This window comes from Equus caballus, chromosome 27 (assembly GCF_041296265.1).
Source record: "Equus caballus isolate H_3958 breed thoroughbred chromosome 27, TB-T2T, whole genome shotgun sequence".
Taxonomy (NCBI): domain Eukaryota; kingdom Metazoa; phylum Chordata; class Mammalia; order Perissodactyla; family Equidae; genus Equus; species Equus caballus.
This window is the reverse complement of record NC_091710.1, coordinates 46,991,819-47,017,122: the sequence shown is the minus strand read 5'-3', so window position 1 is coordinate 47,017,122 and position 25,304 is coordinate 46,991,819.

Genomic DNA, 25,304 nt, shown 5'->3' with positions numbered 1-25,304 from the left:
TTGCACACATAGAATACACTCATGTTCTCCACAAGGAAGACAAGCAAAATCACAGCTTCTCATTGCTGTTGGTTCAAAGCTCAAGATGGCTGGCTGTATGATGCACAGTTGTCTTCACTGGGCCACGATGTGGCTACTCTTATTCTAGAGTCTGTTTACATAGATTAAATAGACACTGTAAGTGCCTCCCATCCTCCGGGACCCAAAGCACAATTGTGATCTGCAAAAAGAATAACAGAAGTAGATAATTGCACTTGGAAAAGAGAAGAATGGAAGACCCATAATATCACTTGGTTCTTAACAGTGAGAACAGTGCCCTGATTGGCCTTTGGTTCTTCCCTCAGAACCACATCTTTGCCCACTTTCCTCCATGCCCCTTGATCAGCCATTTTGGAAATTTATTCTCCTTCTTTATTCTCTATAACGACATCTGCATGCGTGTCAGTTATGAAGCTTCTTTCAGGATTATATTATTTTCACTACCTGATTTTTGCTCGGGCAATGTTGGGATCTCAGTTATTGTTCTTAACCTATAAAAGTTGCGTTTTGAATCCAGGCTCCTGGTTTATTTGACTTTAAAATTCCCTCAGGACGTTAGTAGTTTTAGGTTCTATTTGCTTCCAGTTATTTTTGTTTATGTGCAAGTAGCCACATCCAAAATTCTTGCCTAGTCATAGTTCTGGTGCCTTTCTTTTTTGTTTGCTATTTTATTTTGTTTGCGTATTCATTTTTTTCATTTGTTTTCATCCATACCTCCTACTGTCAACTTAAGGACAGGCCACTTAGAGCAACCCCGTGATAGGTGAAAATACCTCAATCTCTATTTCTGAACTTTGGCACAGTAAAAGTTCTATTGCGACTGTGTTACACAAACCCATTTTAAATCCTATCTGTTATTGGACGGAGTCCAGAAGTAACATGTCATACCAGACCTTTGATATAAAAAATTTGTGAAATTTCTCTCTTTGCTCCCATATCTATTTGCAAACAGGCCAATTCTGTTGTGAACCTATTTTTTATTATGTCTTGCCAAATGCAGTCATGACAACCAACACAGACTACAAACATTTTGTTTTCTAATTCTCTCCTACAGGATTCCAGCTCCTGGAAAGCTGATGTTCCAGTAGGTTTGTGGAATGCTCCTAGCTTACTACAGACAACAACTTTTACAAGTGTTTTGCCAATTTATAAGTAGATTGTCATTTTCTGGCTTTATATATCAATTTCTTGCTTCCTACTATGAGACCACTGAGCCAGGGGTCAACAAACTATCACCCACAGGTTGATGTAAATAAAGTTTAATTGGAACACAGCCACATTCAGTTGCATATGTATTGTAAGTGGCTTCTTTCCCATAACGTTGGATAGATACGACAGAGACCATATGGCAGCAATACTTTGGTAAGATATTATTAATATTCTTATTTCACTGGCAACAGCAAGTCACATTTCCATGCTTACGTTCAAAAGAATGGCTATGTACAATACTCCCTCAGGAAGAAACAACAAATATTTTTCAAAAATTATATAATCTCTTACAACACTTTATAAATATTTGATTCTCCTAAAAGTGAAAGGTGAAACAATTGTGTTTCTAGAAGGAAACAGAGAAATAACTTCATGACCTGAATAAAGTTGTTTTCTTTTTCAACGGGACACACAAACATTAACCTAAATGGATAAAACAGATAAACTATACTTCATTAAAATTAATTTGTTTATCAAGAGGACATTTATAAATTGAGTAGATGGCCACAGACTGGGAGAAGTATTTGAAATCCACATAGCAGACAAAAGACTTGGCTTCAGAATATTTAAAGAACTTTTACAAATTAGTAAGAAAAAGACAAATAAACCAATTAAATAAACAATATTTGAAGAAGCATTTCAAAAAAGAAGATACCCAGAAACCAAGTTAACCTATGCAAAGGTGTTTATCATCTTTATCAGAGAAATGAAAATTTAAGCAACAACTAGATAATGTATTATTCTGCAACACCAGAAAGTCTAAAACTGAAAACAAAAGCAGACAATCAAATGAAAAACAATTTGATAATACCAACTGTCGGTAAGGAATGTCGAGCGACAGGAAATTCTCATACACTCTGGTGGGAATATGAATTAGTTCAACCACTTTGGAAACCTATTTGGCAATATCCACTGAAGCTAAATGTATAGCATATGATCCAGAAGTTTTACTCCTTGTGATATGTCCAAACATAATAAGATATATGTCCACAAACGTATGTAGGAGTTTTTATAGCAGTGTTATTACTAATTGTCAAAAGCTAGAAACAGCCCAAATGTTTATCAACAAGAAATTGGATAAGGAATTCATGTCATATTCAAGTACCACATCTTTTATAAAGAAGGAGGAAAATGTAGAGGAGGAAAAGAGGGAAAGGCAGACGGACCACTATTGATACACATGTCACATGAATAAAACTGAAAACGATTACGTTGAGCAACAAATAAATAAAGCCAGACATAAAAAAGTACATAGTGTGTGATTACATTTATTTGAAGTTCAAGAACCAGCAAAATTAATTTATGGTAACAGAAATCAAAATGGTGGCGACCTCTAGGGGCAGGATGCATTGACTGGGAAGAGCCAGGAGATAACCTTCTGGGAAGATGGAAATGTTCAATATCTTGAGTAGAGAGGTTTTCACAGGTGTATATAAGATGTAAAATGTTTGAGTTGTATAATTAAGACTTGATTATTCTATTGTATGCCATTTATAGCTGAATAAAACATACAATTTTTTAAAAGACAAAAAGAACACAGTATAAATCTAAAATACTTAAATGTCTGGTATAAAGAAGTCACTGATAGAGTGAAGTAACAGAATATAAAATCCAGAATAAAAAAGACACACAACTATATGTGTATATTTATTTAAACATTGATACTTTACACAAATGGTGAAAGTGTCAGGTGAATATTTTAATAAATTATGGTCAAAATATTGGTTATACGTTTGAAAAATTAGGAAAGCTGAATTATTTACTCCTTCTGTATTTTACATAAATATCAAGATGTTATGGTAAGAATGAACTTGGGATAATACAGGAATAGGCTAGTGTGCCTAGATCACAATCAACTGGGGAGAGGGGCAGACTGATGGATCAATTTTGAAAGATAGACAAGAGTCTGGTTATACATTTTCTTGGAGACAATAGGAGGGAGATTTTGATTACAAGTGAATTGAAAAAGTCATTGATGAATTTTCTCAGAAAGTGGTAAAATCTCTGAGTTGATGTCAATGTGGTACATTTAATGAGAATAAACACTGACTATTCAATAGCTTCAATAGTGGTATTGAAAGTACAGAGCCACCAGACCTGAAGATGTTGAGTGAAATAAGAAAATAAAAGCCTCATTGGGGACAAGGGCAGAATTATGCATAATAACCGAGGGAACCTCTGTGATGCTTCGGCGCTACGTAAGCATTTGAGAGCTTTCAGAACCCTAAGGATAAAGATCTCCCTCTCCCTGCCCCCTCACTATTAATTGGGACGGGGTTTTTCACTAGTCTAGACAGGGAGTTTCATAGTAATAATAAGGCTCCTTAAAAGAAAATAGCGATATGGACCTTTCCTTTATATTTGAGTTTGCGAACAGAGATTCAGACTCATGATAACATTTCTAGTCATATTGAGTCTAGCTATCTTGTGCTGCTAAACAAATATATTGGATTTTTAAAAAAAATTATAAATCTAAGTCTAGCTTCCAAGGAGAGAAAGGGATCCCACAGGGACCGAAAATGAAACCTGACCTCGGTAAATTTGCTCTGAACACACTAGAGGGTACGTGCTAATTCCTGATAACATAAAATTTCATTTTAATTGCCATGTGGGAGAACAGGAGACAAAGCCCAGGGTCCGCGGAAGGTTGAAAGGAACATGGGAAATCTGTGAAAAAAAAAGCTAGAATATTGAACGAATACATGATTATTGAGTTGTTGAACTAGGAAACAAAATATCTACACAAAGGAAGATACAAATAATTTTGTTTTTGAAATTTGTATTTTCTGAAATCCTGTTAGAGTTTAAACTGAATTGAAATTACTTGTGGTTTAAAAAGACCCCAGCTGATAATTATTTTAAAGTAATTCTGATTTGGGTGACTGACAGGATAAAAATGAAGAAAAAAAGAATCCATGTGTTCAGGAGGGATGCATTGTCAACCCAGGCCTTAGAACAGCTTCTCAGCTCAAGGTCCAGCACACATAAGCTTACAATCAAAAATCACAAAACACGAGGAAGCAAAACACTAAATGGAGGCTATCTGAAAAACAACAACAGTAAATTCAGACTCTACAAGACTGTGCAGACTAGATATTTGGGTACATAGCATTCTGATTGGCATTGCAATTGGTGGAGCAGCAAAACACTGTGTGTAGGAGCAAATCAGATCTAAAATTCACTTAGGTAAGCAGCCTCAAGGCCATTGTGAAGGAGATAGTAGTGCTGGCCCCTGGCTGCTTTTCACAGGCTGACCTGTGTTCCCAGTGGTGAGGTAGAGTGAGTGACTGTGGAGAATGGAGAATATAAAAAAAGAATCGCACTGGCAGTAACACAGAAAGGCTATCCCTACAGTATTTAGGGTGGACATTTTATCGAGAAAGAGACTCAGGCACATACACACAGGGAGTTCTAAAGAACATAGCAGAAAATAATGTATACACTTGGGCACAAATTGACAGAGTAAGCAGCTAATCTCTCTGGTGATTCAATGCTGATTCCCAAGACCCTGGGCTTGAAATGTATTGTTATTTGTTTAAATCAAGAATGGCCCTATATCTTATTGTCGTTTTGCCATTTTCCCTTCATTTTGAATATTTTGGTAACACACTATTTTATAATTTAATCTCCTAGTTTTGCCTATAAATCGCTTAGATTCACAAAAGCAATTCTGGTCAATATATCTGGATAAATTTCAATGACATTTAAGAATTTAAAAAGTCAATAAACTTCAGTTAAATATTTCCACTATTAGTTAAAAATTTATTAACACACTACTATTGTTATTTTGGTTGACACAAAGCCAAAGTGAAAAAAAATTTAGGTTGTAATTATTTCTATATTTTTTAATAAATACTTAAAATTTTAGAGCATGATTGTATCGTTGTTCTCTATTATTAATGTATCAAACTGTCAGATTAATTCTTTGTCCAGATGTTTAATAACTACACAAATAATTTGCAGCAGACTGATTATAAGTGATTCTATCTTATAATAGAGCAGTTCTTTAGTATATTTTTAAATCCACTTAAGATAAGACGTAATATAAAAATTACATGTTTTTCTTATGTAAAGAAAGTGTTAGTAACGGGCTGGTAGTCCTGCATATTCTGCTAAGTGTGATGACCTCATTTGAGTGATAAATTGTTGAGATTAACTCTCTAATTCATTACAGTCAATTTTTTTGAAAATGGTAATAGATATTTCCGTGAATTAGAGAATTAATCTACAATCTACCAAACAAGCTAACCTGATAGTTTGAAGTTTTCCCAGGGATAATGTAATTTTAAACTAGGAGAGCTCATTTCCCATGAGCAACAAATTGAGATACTCCATATAACTTCGTTTTGAATGGTAATTATATTAATGAAATAAGATTTTAAAAGTATTTCGAATCCATACATTCCTACAAAGAATTGTTTAATCAACCCCCTAAAGCAGGAGGGAGCTTAATTTTCTAAATTTCATAAAATACTTGTCTTTAATAAATACTTATCAGTGATAAAGTGATCAGTCATTCCTAATTTACTTTTTTAAAGCTTCTTTTTTAATTTGTGCCATCTGGGCAAAAGCCCACAGGTGTATATATCTTATTAGTGTAGTGTATCTTATAAATAATCAGGAGAACTTGCGAACGTTGATTTAGAGAATGCAAATGACTGAGGAAAGAGTCAAGTATCAAGGTCATATTTATTAAATTCAGTGTAACGTGATTTGGTTCTGTTTGGAACAAAGGCACCACACACTTTCTGATCAAAGAGGCAGGTTCAGAAATTGCAGTATATTCTAAACATCATAGCTTTTAGCAAACAAAGTAAAACTCAAACATAAATATAAGTTAGAACTGCCTATGGATTGTGTAAAGGAATATCTTTTTTTTAAGTGGGGTAATATGGGCCAGCTGAGTAAATGTATGTGTCTGTGTCTGTGTGTAGGGGAATACGGATGTGTGTGTGTAGGAGGGGTGTAGAATTGAAAGGAGAGGATGGTTAAAAGCTTCTAATTTATATAGAATTTTCACATTATTCTAATGACTCTCCTAAAGCTTTGTTAGGTGACTTTATTAGGCTGCAACATTAGTTCTATATCTGTGCAAACAGCACTGAAGACAAAATTCCAGCTGATGTTGGCGAATAGGCTTGTGTTAATGACTGTTCAATTTGGGCCTCTTTAAGAATCTTCCCAGAACTGGACAAAATTCACCTGTCTATACAAGACAAGCACCCTCTGGTGGATGCTGTGCTTTTCCTTTGCTTAGAACAGTATTTGGCATATAGCGTCTGAATCCAGCAACCTCTCTTGCTTCCCTACCTGATAACATTGTGCCCTCCTCACTACTTCTTGCTTGGGATTTGCAAGATTAGAGCTGAGGGTTGGTTCTCTATCACAAGCAGGCCTACGTGCAAAGAGTTAATGGGAAAGATAACATAGTCTAAAAAGAAGGTCCAAAGTCACTAGAGAAACCATATGCAAAAGCCAAGGCATTAATAATACGTAAAGTAATTATAAAATTAAGTGCTCACTTTATTCTTGGCAGTGTTTTTTACATTATTAACTCATTTAACCCCATAATAACCTTATCAAGAACCCTCACTAACATCCCTCATTTTCAGATCAGGAGGTACAGGTAGGTGAAACATCTTGCCCAAGGACATACAATTGCGATGTGGCAGACCTGGATTTGTACAGAGGCAGGCTGATTCTAGCCAGCCCTGGGTGGTCTAGTGGTTAAGATTCTGTGCTCTCACCCCTTGTCCAGGTTCATCTTCCCGTCAGGGAACAGCATGCCTGTCTGTCGGTTGTCATACTGTGGTGGCTGCGTGTTGCTGTGATGCTGAAAGCTATGCCACTGGTATTTCAAATACCAGCAGGGTCACCCAGGGTGGACAGGTTTCAGTGGAGCTTCTAGACTTAGGCAGACTAGGAAGAAGGACCTACTCACTCTCTTCTGAAAAACTGGCCGTGAACGTCCTAAGAATAGCAGCAGAACACTGTCTAATAGAGCGCTGGAAGCGAGAGAACGGCACGAAAAGACTGGGCAGAGCTCCACTCTTCTGTACACAAGGGCTCTAGGAGTCAGAATCCAGCCAGCAGCACTAACAACAAGAATTAATTCCAGAACATGTCTAGTGGCAGCAGCATTAGATGTTGGACACACTACTTTTTAAGACACACTATTTTTTAAGAAGTCTCATTAATAAAACAGTATTCATGAAGAGGAGTAGAGTTATCTGGCAAGCTACAAGAAATTTTGCATATTTTTAATTGTCTGATGGCTTTGCATGTCTGGAACAAAAGAAATTTTGATAATTGTCACATGTTTTTCCAGGGCAGAAATTGTTGAAAATATCCTGAGCTGTGACACCAGGCAGAACTGCAAAAATCACTGTGGAGAGAATTTGTACGAGCTCAAATACATTCAGTTTGACTGGAAACTGGAACCCTTTCCAGCTTGACTGGCGACTCAGGCATCAGCAATGGTTCAAGGCTGAACAAGTTCAGTTTCCCCTGTAACTACCAGCTGTGCTGTTACCCAGGAGGAGTACCTGAATGTCTTTTGGAACACCAAAGTATGGGTACAACCATTCTACCTCAAAACATGCTCACTCTGTTCGCATCAAATGTGGAAATGCATTAATGTTGCTTTGTATCTCTTCCTGTTTAGATGGGGCATTTTCCATAGGGTGAACAAGGAAGCGTGTCATGAGCTGTATCTCCCACAAGCTAAGTATGTTCAGTAGTTTGGGCCCATTCATCTTCAGATGCCAACTCAGAGACATATCACTAATGGCAGCATTCCCATCTTGCTCTGCGGTTAGGTCCTTCTTCCTCACGACAGAAACACTAGACAGAACCACTAGAAAGCTGTATTACACAAATCATCCACGCAAGTGTGTCAAATATGGAATCAAGGTCATCCAAAAATCTCCTGAAGTGTCCTCAAAGGGGCATGCAGCGGTGACTGCTCACTTCCCTGCCTCCCATACTAAGTGTGATTATCTGATGGCGCAAATATGTGATTATAATCACCACGTTTGCAGATTTTCCTACAAATTGCCACCCTGAATGTCACCAGTGAGTTGAATCTAGATAAAGAAAATGGATCCTGATGGAACATTCCTTAAAAGTATGGCATAGTGCTGGTGTGAGAAAATTTTTGTAAATTGAAGGGATGGTATTGATATGCATAAACATCTCTTTTCCAACAAACTGGGATGCATTTTCCCCGTTCAATATTGTGTTCATTGGAAACAGTGATTAAGGAGTGAAGTTCCTTTCACAACCAGGAGGTCTCTGTTACCAGAGTGTCAGACAAAATATCTGGCAAACAGGTCAATTCTAAAGAGAAAACTAGAGTAGCTATATCACACAGGTTCAAAATTGGCAATTAAGCAAAGAAGGTATCAACACAGAAATAATACGGAAACAGAGAGTGTCCAAAATCACCGAGGATGCTAGTATTTTGTTAGTTCACCTTTGGGGTCTGCAGGTGTATGTTACCTGAGTATATTAGATATGTATGTGTGTGTGTGTATATATATATATATATATTTGTGTGTGTGTATGTGTGTGTGGGAATGCAAAGGACAAGGTCTTGAAGGAAATTAAAAGTGCTACTCCAGCAAACACATGAATGACAAGAAAGCAAAACAGCCTTATTGCTGACATGGGAAAGTTTTAGCGGTCTGGATAGAAGATCAAACCAGCCACAACATTTTCTTAAGCCAAAGCCTAATCCAGAGCAAGGCCCTGGTGCTCTTCAATTCTATAAAGGCTGAGAGAGATGAGGAAGCTGCAGAAGAAAAGTTTGAAGCTATCAGAGGTTGGTTCATGAGATTTAAGGAAAGAAGCGTCTCCATAACATAAAAGTACAAGGTAAAGCAGCCAGTGCTGTTGCAGAAGCTGCAGCCAGTTCTCCAGAAGATCTAGCGAAGAGAATTAATGAAAGGGCTACACTAAACAACAGATTAACAACATAAAACAAAACGGCCTTATATTGGAAAAGATGCGATCTAGGGCTTTCACAGCTAGAGAGAAGACAATGAATGCCTGGCTTCAAAGGAGAGGCTGAATCTCTTGTGAGGGGCTTATGCAGCTGGTGACTTTAAGTTGAAGCAAATGTTCATTTGTCATTCTGAAAATTCTGGGACCCTTAAGAATGATGCGAAATCTACTCTGCCTGTACTCTATAAATGGAACAACAAAGCCTGGATGACAGCACATCTGTTTACAATATGGCTTACTGAATATTTTAAGCCCACTGTTGAGACCTACTGCTCAGAAAAAAAGATTCCTTTCAAAATATTACTGTTCATTGACAGTGCACCTAGTCATCCAAGAGCTCTGATGGAGAGGTATGAGATTATGTTATGATTCCTCTGAGGGATCCGGGCAAAGTAATTGAAAACCTGGAAAGGAGTCACCATTCTAAATGCCGTTAAGAACATTCATGATTCATGGGAAGAGATCAAACGATCAACACTAACAGGCGTTTGGAAGAAGTTGATTCCAACCCTCATGGATGACTGTGAGCGATTCGAGACTTCAGAGGAGGAAGTAACTGCAGATGTGGTGGAAACAGCAAGAGAATTAGAATTAGAAGTGGAGCCTGAAGATGTAACTGAATTGCTACAATCTCATGGTAAAACTTTAATGGATGAGTTGCTTCTTATGGATGAGCAAAGAAAGTGCTTTCTTGAGATGGAATCTACTCCTGGTGAAGATGCTGTGAAAATCGCTGAACTGACAACAGAGGATTTGGAATATGACATAAACTTAGTTGATAAAGCAGCAGCAGGGTTTGAGAGGATTGACTCCAATTTTGAAAGAAGTTTTACTGTGGGTGAAATGCTGTCAAACAGCATCGCATGCTACAGAGAAATCTTTCGTGAAAGGAAGAGTCAATTGATCAGCAAACATCATTGTCTTATTTTAGGAAATTGCCACAGCCACCCCAAGCTTCAGCAAGCACCATCCTGATCATCGGCAGCCATCAATATCCAGGCAAGACCCTCCACCAGCAAAAAGATTATGACTCGCTGAAGGCTCAGGTGATGGTTAGCATTTTTTAGCAATAAAGTATTTTTTAATTAAGGTAGGCACATTTTTTCAGACATAATACTATTGTACATTTAATAGACTACAGTATAGTGTAAGCACAACTTTTATATGCACTGGGAACCCAAACTTGTTTTATTGCAATACTCGCTTTATTGCAGTGGTCTGGAACTGAACTTGCAATATCTCCTAGGTATGCCTGTAGTGGCTGGGTTATATTTAATAAGACTTCATTGAGATATTTTATATTTATATCTTAAATATATGTTAAAGTACATAATTCAATAGCTTTTAGGATGTTCACAGATTGGTGCATCGATCATCATCATTCTAAATTTAGAACATTTTATCATCTCCCAAAGGAAACTCCATACCTATTGGTAGCCATTCCACATTCCCTCTTTTCCCTAGGCCCCAGCAACTACTAATTTACTCTCTTTCACTATGGATTTACCTATTCTTGACATTTTATAAAAATGGAACCGTAAGTTATGTGGTATTTTGTGATTGGCTTCCTTACTTAGAATAATGTTTTCAAGGTTCATCCATGCTATAGCATGTATCAATACTTTATTACTTTTTATTGCTAGGTAATAGCCTGGCTGCGTGTATTTACTATATTTTACTTTTCCATATACCATTGGTGGACATTTGAGTTGTTTATACCTTCTAGCTATTAAGTGTAAGACTGCTATGAACATTTGTATAAGTTTTTTTTGTGGACATACGTTTTTATTTCTGTTTAGTAAATATTTAGGAGTAGAATTATTAGATCATATGGAAACTTTATGTTTTGAGGAATTGCCAAAATGTTTCCCACAGTAGCTATACCATTTCACAGTCCCACCAGCAATGTATGAAGATTCCAATTTCTCCACATTCTTGCTCATGCTTGTTATTCTCTGTCTTTTTAATTTTAGCAACTCACATGGGTAAGAAGTGGTATTTCATTGTGGTTTTGATTTTTATTTCCTAAGCACTAATGACATCGAGCAACTTTTCATGTGCTTATTGGCTGTTTATATATCCTCTTTGGATAGATGTCTATTCAAATTTCCTGCCCACTTTTAGATTACATTATATATCTTTCTGCTGTTGAATTTTAAGAGTTCTTTGTATATTCTGGATACAAGTTCCTTATCAGATATATAACGTGCAAATGTTTCATGCCATTTTGCGAATTGTCTTCACTTTCTTGATGATAGCCTTTGAAGCACAAAACCTTTTAGTTTGATGGTGTCTGATTTTTTTCCTTTCCTTTGGTAGCTTACGATTTTATGTCCTATCTAAGAAACAATCGCCTAAACTAAGGTCAGGAAGACTTACTCCTATGATTTCTTTCTAAGTGTTGTATAGGTTATCTTTTGTGTTTAGATTTATGACCTGTTCTTGTACAAATTGATAAGTAGAATTCTTCATGCCTCACCCAAAAAAAAAAAGAATGAAGAGATGCCGTACCTCAGGTGTACAAGCAGAGACTGCTGTCCCTTGGACTGGCAATGTCCAAAGTTGAAAGAAGCAAAACTGAGCACATACACTCTATGAGTGTTGTGTGAAGTGCTCACTGGTCATTGTTATGTGGCTAACCATACACAAAGCAAAAGAAGCAAGGACCTTTCTCTATTTGACTCAGTTTAAGTCCATCAAAATTCTCATTACTTTTTCCATCAATACTCAAATATATACCACTTTGGGACAGATATAGTAGATTCACTCTTTTTTGGCCTTTCTAATCTTATCTAATTTTCTGTGGGGGCTGAAAAGCTGGAAGAGCCCTGTGAAGGGAAGATTCTGCATGTGCCTTATGTTCCTCTGCACAGACACATCTGCATTAGTCAGATTTGGAAGTGAGCAACCTCATGCACGTGAGTAGCTTGACCTACATGTGACCAGTGTCAAAGAGGCATTCAGTTATTCAAGGCAACCCTGGCAGGTTACTTTTAGCTTCCAGTCACTAGCATGAGACGTTCTGAGCGTGGACAGTGATCCTTGTGGTGTCATCGGCAGTATGCTTCTCCTAACTGTGCTGCCCCAGCTCTATGCCTCCTGGTTGTATGGGACCCAACTGTAGTGCTCTGATCTTTAATAAATCCTTTTCTACTCAAGATAATTCAAGTGTGTTCTATTCTCTGCAACTGAGAACCATGAGTAAAGCAATCCCTATTGCTTCCACCCATCCACACATCCTGGACTGGCAATCTATCCTTTAGCAGACTATCATTTCATAACGCTCTGTAACTTCCTTGGTTCTGGCCTTGCTTTCTAATCCTAACCCTTCTAAAGCTTTTTCTTCTGCCTTCCAGAACATTATGAACAAATTCTTCTGTATTCTTAATTTCAGTAACCAAATATTCTATTTGCCAAATCACTAATTTAAGTGTCGTGTTTTCTGTCCTTCTAGCTCACTTGGCCAGCTAATCCCACTTAATATGTTAAAGCATCTTAATATTTTTATTTTACTCTATTATTTTTTCTCCTCTGTCTTCACTTCTTTCACTTTCTGAATTCAGTTATAAGGTCTGTTATTTAATAACTATTTTCCTGTTCTGACTTGTTTCCTTCTGGACAGCTGAACACAGCTAGAGAAAATTATCTAACTTGGCAGGTTGGTACCACTATGAAGTGAAGATCCTTCACCATACCTAGATCCACCATATGGCATTTTGTCCGATATTTCTTTGATAAAGTTGCACTATATTATCTACAACAAATATTTCATACATTTCTCACTTATCCGACATCAAACACTTCTACTGCTCCCATTATTATCAGCAGGTGATCTCCAACTACTTATTCACAGGGAATTCAGAAACCTTTTAAAATCTATCAAAACATTTTGCCCTACATCTGCAAGTCTGCCAGAATTTGATCCCATCCAATTATCCTTTCTTTTACATTCTTGTAAAATCTTGTATTCCTACCTGGAAGTGTCTTGCTCAAATAATATTTCAGGAAGGAATAAAAGATGGAAAATCCCTTAGCATTTCTCTTTGCATATGTTATAAGATGTTCTTAACAGAGCTCTCCAAGGTTCTTGATGTCCAGTTCAAGCAGACAGCACAAATTAAATGATTCACTTTCTGGCAGGATCATGGAACTGTTAGTTTCTGATAATTTTCTTTTCTAGGTATTTCATTAGGTAAAGGATTTAGCCTTGAACAGGAGTGGCTCTTTTGCCAAAATTCACTAGGTGTTGGCTACATCTTTGTGGGATATGTCTAGCTCTGTGGCCAAGAGAGTGGAAAAATACATTGAATCATGCTTCCTCAACAAGCCTCCCATACTTCAGGGATGGGCAGCACACATGGCTGAACAGAAGTGCTTGCAATAAAAGGACTCCTCTGTGCCTTCTCAGCTATAGGAGCAAAAATTCACAGTGTAGGCACAGTGTCTCAATCTACTTCTTGCCACTTCATAGACAACTTCGCCCTCCTAATTGTGGGATGTCAGAAATATCCCAATTCCGTCATAGAGGTAGAACCTTCGTGTTATGTATTTATTTTCTGCCTACTCATGTACTCTGGAGAATTTTGGCTGCTCCAAGATTTTTCAGGTTCTCAGCTCGTTTATACAGACCAACACTTGGAAGATTCCAAGATGTCTTTTATGGATAGGGCATCACTTCAGCAAACATTTTTCCAAGATACTGGAAAACAACTCTATTTCTAACAGACACATGCTGTGTTAGGCTATCACAGAGGAATTCCTGCCTCAAAAGACCAGCATAAGATGATTTACACTGAACTTATGCTTTGTTTATATTCAGTTCTCAGAAAGTAGATTTTAAAAATACTCCGTTAGGTTACCAGTGATGCTAATTGATACAAATCCAGAAAAAATATTACGTATTCTTAAAGGAAGCTGTCTGGAAAATGAAAAGTCCAGACTTAATTTGTTGAATGTCTCTAGAAGATCACCTTGCTTGACTCTGCTTTGGATCTTTTGCCACTCTAGGGCCATGAAGCCATCTTAGCCATGGGAGCCGTGTTGATAATATTCTACTATTAGATGCTTGAATAAGATGACCGTCTTATCCCGGCTTGTCACAGATTTTCCAAGTTTTAAAACTGAAAGTCCATGTCCTGAAAATGTCGTCAGTTTTGGACAAACCAGGATGATTGGCTGCCCTGTGCTCAACCCTCTTCATCCCTGAACACCTTGGTTCTATTTTTTCAGTCATTCTGCTGTGTGGCTTATTCAACATCATCATTCATCCTAGGTATCCCCTGTTCATGTCGGGTCCTGTTAGGCCTTAATTAAGGTAATTCTGTGCTCGGTGAGACTCTATATTATCAGCCACATAAGACTGCTTGTGAGAGAAGTGTGTGAAGCATTTATTGGAAGAGTAAATAAGATGCTAAGCCCCAACCCTGCTGAATTGCTGGACCACTCACCTAAAGAGGAAGCATATTTAGCCAAGTCTCCATTCAAAAGAAGTATTACCAAAGCAGACTCTGTCTGCTACCACCCTCTACCCAAGAGATGCTCAAAAGATAGCTTTATGATAAACCATTCCAGTCCATGGCTAAAAAATGTCTAATTTCCAGTTACGCCCCCTACCACTATCACTATCATTATCTTTAGAAGCTGATCTAGATCTGAGTGTTTTAGCTCATTAGTAGAAACTCACTTCAAGCATATCTCCAACTATTGGACAGCTGGCCAGCCAATAAACAAAAATATGACCCAGATGGCAGTTGATGAGTGAGGGAATAGAGATAAGCCTATCTTGATAATGACCCTTAAACTCTGTGGAAATAAGTGTGCTGGCACCGAAAAGGTACATTTCATGAATCATGAAATTGGCTCCAGAAACACCCATAATAGGCTTGCTCTTGGTTTCCTCATGTCCTCTCACCTGTCAATCCTCATTCATTTTCTTGTTTTACTTCTGCATTGACTCTATAGCTTGTTGGTTTTCTCACCTGGCAATCTTTATTCATTTTATTGTTTTACCTCTGTATTGACCATACAGCTTTTTAGGCCAATTGAATAAGCATCTCCCTTCCAAACTTTGAATCCAATCAGATCTTGCCTCTCCCTTCTAGTACATCATCTCTATGGTTTTATTGTTGGCATCAAGACTGAGGAATTTCCTGTACCTCTGCTTTGTAGGCAGCCTTTACCAGACAAGTCTTGGCAACCATCAAGTAATCTGATTTTCAAAGACTTTTAGAGCCATCTATTATTCATTAGCAATACTGCTTCACGTATCGCTTAGCCATATTTTATATATCCCAATTTATATGGACATTCTACAATAGCCAAGAGGGGAATTTTCATGGCAAAAGGGTTTTGAATAATTTTACGCCAGACATAAAAATGGTCATGGGTTATGCCTTCTACATCCTTGCCTTGTCCCTGAATATATTTGATCCTACAAAACAGGATTTCTGTGCTATGCTAAAATTTTAAGATCATTCTTTTATTAATGTAGCACTTGTGAAAACTGGGCATGGAGCTAAGTTCATCATTAAAGAGTAAAAATTATGCTGAATGAAAGCGTATCTTCAGCTTTTACATTCTCCATCTCAAATAGGAACCATAATGGAAAAACCACATTTTATTTATGAAAGTTACACTCTAGTTATTAACCTTAAGAAGATGTGTGTGGGCACTTAAGCTGTTTCCATATCTTGGCTATTATAAATAATGCTGCAACGAATATAGGGGTGGTTATATGTTTTTGAATTAGTGTTTTTGTATTCTTTGGATAAATACCCAGAAGTGGAGTAGCTGGATCATATAGTAGTTCTATTGTTAATTTTTTGAGGGATTTCCATGTTGTTACCAGAGGGGAAGCAGGGGAAGAGGGCCAAATGGAGAAAGGGGGTCATTTGCACAGTGATGGATGGAAACTAGACTTTTGGTGGTGAATGTGATGTAGTGTATACAGAAGTCTAATTACAATGATGTAGACCTGAAATCTACATGTTATAAACTAATGTTACCTTAATAAAAAGTATAAATAGATAAAAATTTGAAAAAATTTTAGGTATGTTTTTCCTGTGAAAGGTGAAAGTTGTAAGAAATACGTCTTGGTTGCCCATAGAAGGAAAAATCTCTGAACAACATGGCTTTCTTCCTGAATCTTAAAAGGGTAGCCACCTTTAGGAGGCGGACAGGAAACGATGAGAACTGATATCGAAACTGAGTGCTGGTAATATTCCCAGGCCCTGTTCTCTGTGCTTTGCGTATTAACTTATTTTACCCTTTCAAGGACCCTATGGAATCCATATACTATTACTATTCTTCATTTACAGATGAGGACAGAGGGGCAGAGAGAGATAAAACTTGCTCAAGTACACAGAACAAGGAAGTAAGTGGAGAAGGCAGGGCTATGTTCCCAGGCAGTCTGGCTCCAGCGTCCTCACACTGAACCAGTGTACACTATATGCATTGCATCCCCATTGCTCAGAAGACGGTGTATAACTCGTGTTTTGACAGTCTAAAAGAAGTATCTGCCAAGCTTTCAGATGGAGAACAGGAGAAACTGAATGACACTCTGCATTTTTGATGTAGCCAATGACTAAGCAAATCCTGACCCTGTATATGGAACCGGCTTGTCGCCTGAGAGGTGACAGAATAGGGACAGAGAAAATAAACATTAGGCCAGTGCTATGGTGTCCAATCCTAGACTCCCAACCAATCTGGGGTAATGGTGACTCTGGTGCTCTCCTTTGTGGTTACTTCAGGTGAAAAAATGTTTGAACTCCCTTGTCCCACAGGGGAGTGGAGGCGTCCCTAATCGTGGGATTTTGGTGTGTGTGCAGCTGTGCCTGGCTGCGATGAAGCCCTCATGGGCTCTCAGGGAGCATTAGGCAATGCCGCCTCCTAGTGTGCTCCTGGCAGACGGACCCCCTTTCAGAAAACGTTTAGGAATTTCTTACTGTAATTGTCACAAATATTCATTAACATCCCTGGAGTCGCTGGGGTCCAGAATCCCTGAGAAAGGGAATTCAGATACAGTCTGTAGAGATGATTTTGATATGAACAGGTTTCCTTACATGGTAAAAATTCCGTAATGGAGTCCGAACCAGAGGAAATGATAAGGTGGGTCCCCAAAATAAATAACCGTAAGTGAAGAAAAGACTTGAGAGTAATCTAGAGATTGGAGTGAGGCTGTGGTCTCCTAGCACAGCCGACTCCTGCAAGGCTTGTGTGTTGTGGGAGAGAGATGTGCATAAAGGGGGAAAAAGTGCTGTTACTTGGCCAATAGCACTGAAAGAAACACCCTAAGAGAATCACTCTGGCCACGTGTGACTAATTAAATTTCAATAAACCAAAATTAAATAAAATTTTAAATGTCAGTTTCTCCATGGCACTGACCACATTTCAAGCATTCAGGAGCTACATGTGACCAGCCGCTACCATATTGCCAGTACAGATATAGAACACTTTTCTAAGTGCAGATCATTGCGTTGTACGGAACACTTAAAGAATAATAATTTGTTCACCATTAGGAAGAGGTCAGCACTGGCAGAGCAGCTGCATTTGATGAAAACAAGGAAAGAAAGGACCAAATGCAGAAGCAGAGGCTGGCAGAGCAGCATCATTTCTACTACGTGACACAGTACCTGTTAATCAAGTGGGCAGTGGCTCCAAGGTATGTCAGTGGGGATTGCTCTGATGATGACCCTTTTAAGTGGAAAGACAGTAGTTGCAGATTGACAATTACCTATGCATGAAGCTCTCTGATGTGACAAATCTTAGGGGTGGGATATTATAATGATTAACTTACTCTGAGTCATAAATTTACATATTACACAGGGGCTACACATTTTCTTTTTTAAGTAAAAAATGTTTCCTTGTTTCTTTCTGATTATATGCATAATTCATGTTTATTGTAAGTACCGCAAACGAAATGTAAGAGGAAAGTCAAAATCACTTGAAATTTTCAGTTACCGGAGATGACCAGCAATAGCCTTTTGGCAAGATTGATAGATGGAGCACTATATATATGTGTGTATATATATATATATATATATATATATATATATATATATACACACACACATTATTTTTACATAAGTGTGATAATTTATTTTACATTGAGTAACTGCTTTTTTGCTGTCGTATTTTTGGTATAGTTGGGTTTTTTTTTTTTCATCAAACCCTTTATTGTTTGGTTTTGTTTGTTCTCTCCACTAATCCACATGCTCTCATTGTTCACACAATCAGTAAAAATTTTTATATTGGTATTTTCCTTATCTGTTTATGAAATTGGACTTGTACTCTATTCATGTTACTGAAAGTGGATTTTCTCACAAAATTATATTGTGAAATCTCCTGAGGTCAACCAACAGACGTTTAACCCATCCTTACAATTAATCGCCTCACATTTCCAGGGTGTGGATGTTCCACAATTTTGGCATCAGCTTCTCTACTAGCCCTTTAGTTTATTTGCAGATTTATCCCCCTTACAATGAAATTCTTCGCAGCATTCTTTTTAGTGACCATTCCACTCAAATTTTTATCATGCAAATAAATAACAGTATGTAAATCTCTAGATTTCCTGGAGTCTTACTACTGGGTTACTGAAGTATTTGTTTTTAATATAAAAAGTTGTTGCCAAATTACATTCCAGAAAAGCTAAATAAATTCATCTTTACAGCAGTTCTGCATGCTTGTATGTGTTTACATGTTATCCCTGTTAGTGCCAACACTGAGTAGTATTATTTTATTTTTGACAATCTACGCAGAGTTATTGCATTATTCTTTTAATTTACAATTAAAATGTACAATTTAATTTACAACTTCTACTAGTGAGGCTTGCTATATATTTATGGGGTTGCTATATATTCACGGCTGTTTGATCGTCTCTTCTAAGTTGTCTATTAAAGACTCTTTGCAAACTTTTTTAGCAGGTTTTCTAGTGCACGTGAACATGTAGGAACTTGTTCTAATAAGACTGCCATAATGAACTCCTGGGAGCCTCCCCGTGCTTCTGTTCACATTATAGTCTCCAGGGGTTTACGTAAACCACATGGAATTTATACACTCTGGGATTGTGAAATAGGGTAGCCCTAATGAATATTAAAGATAACACAAATATTATACGGGACATTTGTGAATTATATGCCCTGCAAATATTTTCCCAATCTATACTTCGTATTTTGATTATACTTATAGCATATCTTGCCTTATAATTTTACATTTTATGTAACAAATATTTCCATATTTCTCATTGTAGCCAGTAATTTTCCTTTCATGTTTTTAAAAATTCCCTGATTTCTAGGTTATTTCTTAAGTCTCCTAAAATCTTTCAGCATTTGTTAATCTTATTTTTACATTGTAATCTTTAACTCATCTGAAATACATGTTTTGTGGATGGTGTAAGGTAGAGTCCTACATAAGTTTCTTTTAAACAGATAGTCATTTGTACCAACCATAGGTTTTAAATTAGACAATATTTTCCTGTTGAATTGAAATATCTTCTTTTTCATATATCAAAAATTCATATATCCTGGAAGCTCTTTCTGAACTTTATTACTTTATTGTTTCTACTTATCTTTTTCTAAGTCTATGCCAATAGCATATTGACTTTATTACAGTGGCTTTATATTATTTTTAATATGTTGTAAGGCAGATCTCTGCTCATTAATCTTTGATTTGCATAAATCACTTCGTTCATGCTAGATATTTATTCTTCAACATAAACTCAAAAGTTTGTCTAATTACAACAGACTTTGTTGAAAATCTAATTGGAATTTTCAAGTGTATATTAATTTTTCTTAGGTTTTCCTTTTCTTTCTGTTAAGATCTAGATTTTTCTTCAATTTTTTCCCTTTTACTTTTACTCCATTTTATTCAGTTACAGGCTACTTATACATAAATCTTAAGTGTAAGCTTAACGAAATTTAATGTAATAAACAGAGAGAGTTTCAGATTAAACATATCTGTCCATTGAAAGAAACTTTTAAGAGAGTTAAAAGCTTAGTTGCAGACTACAAGAAGATATCTTCAATACATAATTTTTTTTAAAAAAAGACTAATATACAAAATATATAAAGAACTCCTACAAATCAGAAAGAAATACCCCAATTTACAAAAAAAGCAGGAAAACTTAACTACAAAATCAGGGTATAAAATACTTCCCGTGCTCCTGAGGGCTCACATATGCTCACCACAAGTCGATACCCTTCAAGATATCATATTTTTACTTCTATCACCATTGATTATTCTGCTCATTCTTGAACTTTATATAAATGGAATCATACAGTTTATGCTCTTTTATCTCGGAATCGTTTCTCTTAACATTGGATTTCTGCTGAGTGCATAACCAGTAGTGGGATTATTGGAACTGCTTAATTCTTTTTGTTCTTCTTTAATATGTGTCTGTGTTCTGTGAATGCGTTCAAAATTTTCTGTTTATCTTTGGTGTGTCCAGAGGTGTGTGTATATGTGTGTGCATGTGTAGGTATTTTTTTTTCCTCAAGATTTTTTGAATCTTTTGAATCTGTGATTTAAAATCTTTCATTACCTTGGGGAAAATTTCAGCCGTTTTCTCTTCGAATATTTCTTCTGCCCCTGGCTCTCTTTCTACTCCTTCTGGGACTACACTTACGTCCATATTAGACTATTTGATAGTCTTCCACAGCTCTTGGTTTTGTTCATTTTTTTCCCATTCCTCTTTTCTTTGTCTGTATTTGAGTGACTATTCTTGATCTATCTACAACATTATGATATTTTTTCATTGAAGGTGCTCAATTTTTGATATGATTTTTATTTCTAGCCTTTCTGTTTGACACTTGCTTGTATTTTCCATTTTTCTGCTTATAATCCTCATCTCTTTCTGCAAGGTGTGGACATTTTTCCCTAAATCTTTTAACACGTTACAGTTATTTTAAAGCTTCTCTTAGGATTTCAGGCTACATGGTTGCCTTGAAACCTAAGTTCTCTAATATGCTCAAGAAAAGTTGCAGTTTTGTAGATTATTGAGCTTTTTATTTTGCATTGTTTGGTAATAAATATTATTGTTTGCCGTTTTCCATCTTCTAAGTTGCAGCAGCAGAATACTACATATTTGTTTTTCATGGATACCGCCAAAAAGTTTTCCAAAATTGTTAGACAAATTTAAACTCCCACTGGCACTTACAGATACCAACTTTCTCCAATCTTCATGTATTCTTGGTGGTTCGGTGCTCATATTTGTAACTTTTCTAGTGAAAATAAAGTGATATTCATTATGATTTTAGTTTGCATTTCCTTAATTAGTATTGATGATGACTTTTTAATATGCTTGAAAGTCATTTGAATATCTTTTTCTATACTGAGCCTTCTCAAGAAATATGCTAGATTTTTTGTAAATTAGGATGTGTATCTTTTTCTTATTGATTTGTACTTGTTTATATATTCTGGATATTCATCTTTTTAAAATTTATGTATTGAAAATATCTTCTTCTAGTCTGCAACTAATCTTCTAACTCTTAAAAGTTTCTTTCAATGAACTGAGATCTTTATTCATAAGAATTATCATGATCATTCTCATGGTTTTTATTGGTTCTGTTTAAGACATCCTAGCCTATTGAAAGAACATCCAGATATTCTCCTAAATTTACTCTAGAAAATTTATTGTTTTAGATTTCACATTTAAGTCCATGATCAGAATTAATTTTATGTATACTGTGAATCACAGGTCTAGTTTCATTTTTTCCATATGAATATCCAACTGACCCATATTATTTATTGAAAAGACTATAATTTCCTCCATCTAATTACAGTGTTATCATTGTTGTAAATCAGGTAACTCCATAAGTGTAGGTTAGTTTTGGATTCACTATTCTCTTCCGTTAGAATATTTATTTATCATTTTGCTAACAGTAGCTTTCTACTAAATCTTAATATCCATTAGTGAAAGTTCTCTGTCTTTTCTCTACTTCAAGATTATCTTGGCTATTCTAGTTTTTTTTCATTTCCATATAAATCTAAGAGTGAGCTTATCATTTACACACACACATATCAGCTGGGATTGTTAATAGGATTTGCCTAAAATTTCCAGATTAACTTGGAGAAAATTGATAATTAACAATACTGAATCTTCCTATCCATGATCATGTTATAACTCTCCATTTATTTATATCTTTTAAAATTCCCCTTAGGAATTTTTTTTGGTGTTTGCAGTTTATTCTCATATATTAAATGTTATTTTAACTCATAAATAATATATATTTAATTTTCATTTTCTATTCATTTGCTGATTGTGTATTAAAGCATAATCGATTTTTGTGTATAATGTACCCAGAGACAGTGCTAAATTCACTTACAATATTTAATAGTTTATTTTTGAGTCTTTTCATTCGATACTTATTTCCTGTGAATAATGGCAATTTTCTTTTTTTTAAGCTCTTTACATTTTTTTCTTTCTTTCTTTTTTCTTTTAAAGATTGGCACCTGAGTTAACAACTGTTGCCAATCTTTTTTTTTTCTTTTCTGCTTTATTTCCCCAAATCCCACCTCCTCCCCCCGCCCCGTACATAGTTGTATATCTTAGTTGCAGGTCCTTCTAGTTGGGGCATGTGGGACACTGCCTCAACGTGGGCTGACAAGCGGTGCTGTGTCTGCACCCAGGATCCGAACCGGTGAAACACTGGGCCACTGCAGCGGAGCACATGAACTTAACCACTTGGCCACTGGGCCGGCCCCTACGCTTTTTCTTTATCTTTTCATTTTCCAATGGCGAGAATCTCTAGTGCAATATTGAACAAAAGTGGCTAAGGTCTGCATTCTTACTTCATTCCTAAACTGAATGGTAAAACATTCAATATGTCACCTTAGTATCAGTGATAATTGTAAGCTTTTTTTTTTAAAGGCGTGTCTTTGGTGAGGAAGATTGGCCCTGAGCTAACATCTGTTGCCAATCTTCCTCATTTTTTTTTCCTCCCCAAACCCCCAGTACATAATTGTATATCCTATTTGTAAGTCATTCTAGTTCCGCTATGTGGAACACCACCACAGCATGGCTTGATGAATTGTGTGTAGGTCCACACCCAGGATCTGAAACAGGGAACCCTGGGCCACAAAAGTAGAATGTGCAAACTTAACTACTCAGCCATGGGGCCCGGCCTGTGGAAGGTTTTGTAATAGGTACTTCTTATCAAATTAAGGAAGTCCTCCTCTATTTTAGTTTCCTGAATTTTTTGTTTGTCTGTATTTTAATCATGTGGCCAGTTAAGCTTAGCAATGCTCTTTCTGCACCTATTGAAATGTACTTATTTTTTCTTTATTTTGTTAGTGATGAAATTTATTGATTTATTTGGAATGATAAATTGCAATTTTAGCATAAACTTCAACTGGTCATGATGTGTTATCCTTTTTACTTATCACTGCATTTGAATTGTAAATATTGTGTTTAATATTTTTGCATATATTTGTATGGGAGAAACTGGGTCTGTAATGTTTATTTAACATCTTTTTTAATGTCATTTAATGACCTTGTTAGGTTTTGGAACCAAGGTTGGGTTAACTTCATAACATGAGTTTGACATTGACTCCTTAATTTTTAGTCTCTAAATAAATTTGTGGAAGATGAGTATTATTTATTTCTTCAACGTTGAGAATTCCCACTGAGACCATTGAGACAATAGTTTTTTATGTATGAATATTTTTTAATGATAGATTTAATTTCTGAAGTAACTATAGTCTATATATAATTTCTTTTTCTTCCTGTGCTTTTTTTTTCTTTCCAAGGAATTTGTCCATTTAAATTAAATTTTCAAATGTATTGGTCTAAAGTTATTATAAAATTTTATAAACTTTCAATGATTGTAATATTTATATTGATGTCCCTTATACTTACATTTAAACTGATAATTGGTATGTTTTCCTCTCTTATATTTCTTGTAAAGTCTTCATAGTTACTTCACCAATCTTATAACTTTTTTAAAATAAATAACGTTTGACTTTTCGATTTTTCTCTATTGTATATTTATTTTGTTTTTTTGTACGGTAGAGTTTTTTAAGACTTCATTGTTTAGAACAGTATTAGATTTACAGAAATAAAATATTGACAGAAAGTAATACAGAGAGTTCCCATATAACTCCACAACCAGTTTCCCCTGTTATTGACCTCTTTCAATAGAGTGGTTCATTTGTTACAATTAATGAGCCAGTATTGATACACTATTATTAACCAAAATCCATAGTTACTCAGATTTCCTTTGTGTCTACCTAATGTTCTTTTTGTGTTCCAGGATATCATCTAGGATATCACATTACATTCACTTTTCATGTCTCCTGATTCCTACACTGCATTTTGTATAACTGATTTCTGCTTTTATCATTATTTCTTTTTTTATACCTTGCATTTCATTTTCTGTTCCTTTTTCTAACATCTTGAACTGGTGGTTTAGATCATTCTTCTTATTTTTTTGTTTTGTGTATACAATGCTGTAAATTTCTAAGCACTGCTTTAGTTGCACTGCACAATTTTGATATGCAACGTTTTCATTATCGTTTAGCTCAAAATATTTTCTAGTAGTTCATTTTGTATTTCCGCCTTTTAGCCATGTTTATTACGAAATGTGTTTAATTTCTAAATATTGGAGTTTTATAGTTCTCTCTCTGTTATTCACATAGTTTAATTTCTAAGTTTTGATAGTATTCCTTGTCTGACTTTAATCAATTGAACTTTTGGAGAATTTGCTTTATAGCAAGATATTATCTACTTTGGTGAATATTCCATGTGCACTTGTAAAGAATGCACATTCAGCAGCTCTTGGAAGTAATGTTCTTTGAATATCAATTGGGTCAGTTGGTTAATTATGTTATTCATATCCTCTATGCGTTATTGAAATTTTTTGTTCTTCTTCTGTTCTCTAGAGAGGTGTGCTAAAATCTCTAATGTAATCATGCATTTTCTTCTTTTTTATCTCTGAATTTGGAATTTATTGAGGGAAATCCTACCAGTGATAAAAATTTTGAGCAATACTTCTACTATCTATTTTGCCTGGCCTATGGAAGACAATATTATGATACCAGCCAGGAGACAACATTCTCTC